Raw genomic sequence first — 6,609 nt, 5'->3', positions numbered from 1 at the left:
TCACTGGTCGCCGGAAAACGGCGTCGGACATCGGCTAGGGAGAAGAGATGGAGCGGCTGATAGTATAATGAGATTAGGGCTATGTTTTTTTTTCCTTTATATATATATTACATAATTTCAAAACACCCCCTCAAGTTTCATCAAAGTTTAAAACGAGTTTAAAGGTTCGTAAAAACTTATAACAACTTTACGCGAGCCAATCGAGCGAGCCTATCGAGCGAGCTCGAGTCGAGCCGGGGCTAGCTCAGGATCGGCTCGTTTAGAAATCGAGTCAAGCTAGGCTCAGCTCGTTTAGAATCGAGCCGATTCGAGCGAGCTTTCTCCGAGCTTTTTTCGAGCGAGTTTCAAGCCGTGAGTTTTTTGAACAGCCCTAGATTGAACGATGTAATTGAATGATTCATTACCATTCCATTGACATGTTTGGTTACCATTTGATAATTAAATAAATTATTAGTTTTTTTATTTTATTTTTTGGAAAGCTAGAAAAAAGCAGAATAAAATATAAATGGTGATGGGATGGTGGTGGTGGTCGGCGAGCAGTAATGGGGGTGGCGGTGGCGATGGGCGGGAACCGGGAGCAATTGTTGGTAGTGGTAGGTGGTGGTGGTGGCGGGTGGTAAGTGACAGGTGGCGGGCGGTGATGGCTGGTTGGTGGTGGTGGTATTGGGCAGCGCCGATAGTGGTGGAGGGTGGTGGCAGGAGGCAGAGGCGGTTGGTGGTGGTGGCGGGCGGTGAAGGCGAGATGGTGGTGGCGGGCGGCGGTGGCGGGTGGCGGTGGTGGCTGGCGGCGGAGACGGCAGTGGGTGGTGGCAACGGTAGAGGCGGTGATTGTAAGAGGGCAATGGGTAATGGTGGTGGAGGTGAAACAGTGTGAAAAAGGGATGAAATGAAAAAAAAAATAAGGAATGGATGAAATAAATTTGTGGTGTCTTAGAGGGAATGAAATTAGCATAGTAATGGGTGATTCCATTCCATCGATCAACTAAACACATTCCATCGTAATGGTCAATTCCATCCCGCCTCTCATTCAAGCATACCAAACACTACCTAAGATATGTGTTTTGGCTAACTAAAAAGTATATGACATTCATTTATTTCATTGTCACATTGACGATGACCTTTAACGAACCGGTCAGTTAATTATTACACTGTGATTTAACTATTATTTAAATAAACGAAATAAGAAAATAAACATAAACGTGTGTGACTGATGGAGAGGTGAAGGTGTTTGATGGTTTTGTGTTAAGGGGCTATCGCCCAATAATGAAGTCATGAAAGTGGTGTTGTGGTTTAACGGACGCCAATAGGGCTGAGATGGCTTTGGCGTCCTCCTTAACAACCACAACAACATATGATTTAGATATTCATTATTCGTTATGCATTTATCACTTTATATGGCCATGTAACAATAAAATTGTAAATAATTTTTATGTATTCGTTTTATTTTCATGATTTTTTTAAATCATTCTTCAACATCCTTTATAGCGTGTGAAACTTTTTAGAGCATGGTTTTTTTTTATTTGAAGAATATGATTCTTTTTAAAATGACAAACCAAGTTAGGACTACAATTTTGGAGAAAATTAAGATGATTTATGAATCTAGAAAATTAAACAAAATATAAACCGAAAGCACCATCACAACATAGACTATATATTATAACATACATACACACGAAAACATGTTCAAAAATTACATTGAAATCTTTGTGCCAATATCAAAACAATTACATAACTGCAAACTTTATTTTGGAACAAAAAATATGCTTAAAATGTTTTGATTTATATATATTGTTGATTGTATGAACCATGTACCAATAAATTATAAATCATATCCATTTTAACATATTTTTAAATATCAATAACCATTAAAATATTTTAAAGAACACAAAACATATGTATTTTAACTCGAATTGGTAATCAAGCCACCATTGTACAATGATTCTTCACGCGTCAAGCTTTTTTCCCCTGCTCAAAATCAAATATATAATAACTAAAAGAACGATATAAAAAGAAAGCATTAACCATGGTCTGTCTTTTTAGTAATCTGGCTAGCTGAAGTTGACAAGCTGAATTAATATAATGTTTCTAAAACTGAACCGTTCCCTTTATTAAGTTGAACTCTTAGATAATATCATAAATAACTTAAAAGTTAAAAATAAAATACTTGTAGCTAAATAAAAATATGAAACTAAAGTAGTAACAAAAGTTTAAATAAAATTAAAAAGGAAAAAAAATAAAAACTTTGGTTCAACCATTAGTTCGGTTCATTTGTTCAACTGACCCATTCGGTCATTCATAAGTACTCAATCAAACCGGTTATCTAGTCGATATTAGATCCGACCGACAATCCTATATAGTTACGAGATCAATGCTTAATACCAAGTTATAGGGGAAATACTATCACTCGACTATGACCAATAATAAATTACTTTTAAGTTAATAGTACATTTTACTTTATATATTTGTTGATTTTTTTAGCAGAGATTCACAAACATGACTTTGCCACATTTAATTGAATTGTTTTTACCCGTCCCTTTTGTACAATTGTACTACCACCGTACCACATTCTTTTACCCCACCAAGACATTTACATGGTGACACCCGAAACACGACATGCATATTTATTTGGACACAGTTAAAATGAAGCAACCTGTACAAGTGTACAACTAAGGTTAGAGGATCAAACCTTCTTAATCGCTTTTCGAGTTGTCAGTCTCTTGAATCGCGGATGCTTCTTGAGATTGCTATGAGGAACACCACTTCCGATTCGATTCGGTGGAGGTCTATGAGAATGAGTTTCGGGTCCCCGGTAATCAATATCATAAATTTCTGAATCTATTCCCTCTATACAAATTAAACATTCAAACCCAAAAAATTATTAACACATATAGTATGATATCTAAGATCAAGCTGTTAATCTATGACGAATAAGATGAATTCGAAAATTCATCGACAGGCTAATCAAGAACAACATGCAATATGTTCTAGCAACTTGCTAGGACTGCTTTTAATAAATCGGCGCCTTTCCAGAAAAAAAAAAAGAATTAGCATGTAATGGCAGAAGATTTAATATTTAAAACACTTGAACGAGGGCAATTGAAAATGTAAGGGTGTGTACAGTTCGGTTTTGGTTTTGAACTTTTGAAAACCATACGGTTTTGTTTTTTAAATGAATACTTTTTAAAAAAAAAACTTTCATCATTACAAATAAAAGGATCCAATTACAATAAAGAGGCAGGTAAGCGGGCAACAAGTTGCGTCGCCACCCCTTTTGAATGGCAAAACCATCCTACTGAAAATTAAATTATTGTTTTTTTAGTTTGGGTTTGGTCCGATTTTGGTTTTTTCAGTTTTGCCATTTAAGCTTGAAAATTTTAGAAAAAAATAACTAATTATTTGGCTAAAATAATGAATTTCGCCTAAATCATTATGTTAATTGATAACTAATTGATTCTTATACATTTGAGCTAAAATATTTGATTCACGTATTTATTAAATTCTTATAAATAATAAAAATAAAAAGTGAAAATCTAGATATCCCCATTGGGTTTTTTCGGTTTTTGTTACATGCAAAACCAAACCTGAACCTTAAGTTCGGTTTTTAAAAAACATAATATGAAACGTCAGTTATTGTTTTGGTTTGTTTTTGCAGATCGATTTTTTCGGCTTCATGCATACCCTATGATATCTGAAGATCAAGCTGTAAATTTATGACGAACAAGACGAATTCGATAAATTCATTGACCGACTGATCAAGAACAATACATAACATCAAAAACCTTAAGAAAACATTTGAACAAACCTTTGGAAAAACCGGGGACCACGAGTAGGAGGAAGAGAATAATAACTGTAGTCATGCAATTCTTTAGATCCATGGCTGATGTTGTGTTTGTGAGAGAGTGGTGGATTTAAGTATTAGAAACAGTCACCATCTTCACAGCATATAACATGCTAGCTGTGTATGGCACTCTCTCTTAATTAGACCAGCTATACAAGTATGGTTGTTAAAATAGATAGACTGACTTTGGCGGGTTAACTAAAGAGTTGTTACTATCTTGGATTGAGTGGCTGTTGGAAGTAATTTCCGACTTAATAGGCCCGTCACATGTTGGTGACCAGATTAGATTTATTGGGCCTATGAGATTCATTAATGATGTAATGGGTTTTGTTATATTTGGTAATGTCTTGCTAGCAAGTTAGGTTAGTCTATATAAACCGAGTTATGGTTAGACATTATAGGTGGTCTGGGGTGCAACCGAGTTATGGTTCATCTAGAGACACACACACGAGATGCAACCGAGTTAGGGTTTGAGATTGTAATCAGTTTTTTGAGTAATATTTTTTTATTAATAAATGAGAGTTAGTCGTTTAATTCGTGTTTGATTATCGATCCGGGACTTAAGTGGCTTCAAACCTTCTAGTTTCCTTGTAGTTATGTTATTTGGTTGCTTGGTTAGCTTTCTATAACCTGCAACATATTTAATTAATACATCTTTGCCGGAAAAAAAAAACTAATGAGTTAAACAAATAAAATATTACATAAGTAGCTTTTAATATTGGTCTGAGTTATGTTGAGTTTTTTTACCAAAATGGATGAGAGAAATTTATTTACTAAATAGGGTGATTTGAAAAATATTTATTAAAATAGGTTTTTTTTCTTAAGTTACCACTTCTCACTCTTAATCTTATTAGTTAATAAAAATTTCTATTTAAAAACATCAAAAAATGAACTTAAAAAATAATGAAACTTACACAGGTCATGATTTCTACTAACTGTCTATCGAATAGATTTATCAATTATAAATACATACTCATATCATACACAAAATTTTAGAAACAGCTTTTTTTTAAAAAAAAATAGTAGGATAAAAAAATCATTAAAAAAATGAATACCGATACCAACTCCGATAATACCGATACCGGCACAATGGTACCAACGTTGTTTGGTTTGAATCGGTTTGGTTAGGTCTGTCGTTATTACTAGTACGGTGTCAACACTTGTAAGACTTACTATAAAAATATAAAGATTTTGTTTTAACTCGGTTTTGTTAAATAAACAAAAATATGAATTTTAAAAATAGTTCTCAACACACTATTTTTGTTACACACTTTTGGAGTACGTATAAAGAAATCGAGATAAAAAAAAGAGAGTATGTTTTAATAATTTTTTAATTCCTTTTTTTATGTTTTTTTAAATAGAAAATTTGAATAAAAGGAATTTTTTAACCAATAAAATTAAGAGTGATAAATGATAACTTTAAAAAAAAATTTATTTTAGTAAATACTTTTCAAATAATATATTTTGATAAATAAATTCCCCCCTTCACTCATTTTGGTAAAAAAAACTTTGAGTTATGTTGGTTCACTAGTACTATTAATTTCTATATTGAAAAAAAGTTGTATAGATAAGTAATGTATACTAGTATCAATTTATTGGGTTATTAATTTGAAAATTTTAAAAAGAAATTTGAATTCTAACATATTCGAATTTGAAACCAGCGGGACTTGCCCCAATGGCTAGGAACATGATGGATGACCCGGATGTCCCGGGTTCGAATCCTGATTCCGACCTGATTTTACCAGAGCATTAAAACATGCAGTGCCTTCGGGCGGGGTGAGCCAACTGAGTTTTACCGGGAACGCCAAGCCAAACTCGGATGTTAGGATCCCGATCATGTCAACATAGTTGGCCTGAGTGGGGTGGCGGGGCGCGACGTGTTCGCGCAGTGAGATAACTTAACTGTGAAAAGTCACCGTTCGAAAAAAAAACATATTCGAATTTGAAATTGAATGAAAAACCAATTTAAACAAAAAAAAATTGAATTCAGTTTGAACTCGGGTTAATTCGATAACCCAAATTATGAGAAATATATAAATAATATAAACAATGTATACGTAGTAAAGTAAGATTTGTACAATTCAAATACTCTTGTCGCTTCGGTTTAAAGTTCATAGACTTGATTTGATTTAGAATGTGAATTCGAGATTCGGTCACTATACTTTAATGGAACTTTACGGCTTTACTACCACTTATAAATTGTTAAAAGTTGTTCTCACTTAAAACATGTTAGAAGTTGTGACTTGTGACTCGTGAAAAAGTTTTTGAAGGAACAAAGTAAATGGGCTTTAATAGTGGGCCCAATATGCAAGACAATTAATTGGGCTGACACTGTTGCTAAACAGAATAGTCCTTTTTGCACTCATCCTGAAACGTGGCCTATTAATTAATAGGCGTGGTCCTGTACTTTATTTACTTACACAAATAATGAATTTTAATAAATCGTTAAAAGAAATAAAAAATTAAAACAAGTAGATATCAAATTGTGGAGGATTATTCACATTAATAAATAAAATTAAAGATGTAAAAGAATTGAGTTGTTTAAGAGTTAGAACTTCGACTAATTAAAATTTAAATTTGACGATTGTGTAACGGTATCATGTGTAATAAATATTGGTCGATCGCGTTCTCATTGTCACCAACTTTAGCCCAAGTTTTATAAAATAAATTTATCTCACATCATAAGTTCGAATTATATAAAGTAGTGAAAGATTAAAAGTGTATACAAATGGTTAAGACTTAACTACATTACAAATTTACAATATAATTTT

General features: G+C 33.2%; 1 long non-coding RNA gene across 1 annotated transcript; it reads right to left on the bottom strand.

The window, feature by feature from the left end:
* Positions 1 to 1,658: 1,658 nt before the first annotated feature.
* LOC143607905 (uncharacterized) lies at positions 1,659 to 3,993 on the bottom strand. Its single transcript, XR_013149081.1, has 3 exons — positions 3,803 to 3,993; positions 2,687 to 2,844; positions 1,659 to 1,965 (listed from the first exon to the last, which is right to left on the bottom strand). It is a non-coding gene; the product is annotated as an uncharacterized LOC143607905 (long non-coding RNA).
* Between the last annotated feature and the right edge of the window lie 2,616 nt (positions 3,994 to 6,609).

This window comes from Bidens hawaiensis, unplaced genomic scaffold, assembly GCF_021521415.1.
Source record: "Bidens hawaiensis isolate Kalapana, Puna unplaced genomic scaffold, B.hawaiensis_p1.1 tig00089508_1, whole genome shotgun sequence".
Lineage (NCBI taxonomy): Eukaryota > Viridiplantae > Streptophyta > Magnoliopsida > Asterales > Asteraceae > Bidens > Bidens hawaiensis.
This window is presented reverse-complemented; position numbering and strand designations above follow the sequence as displayed.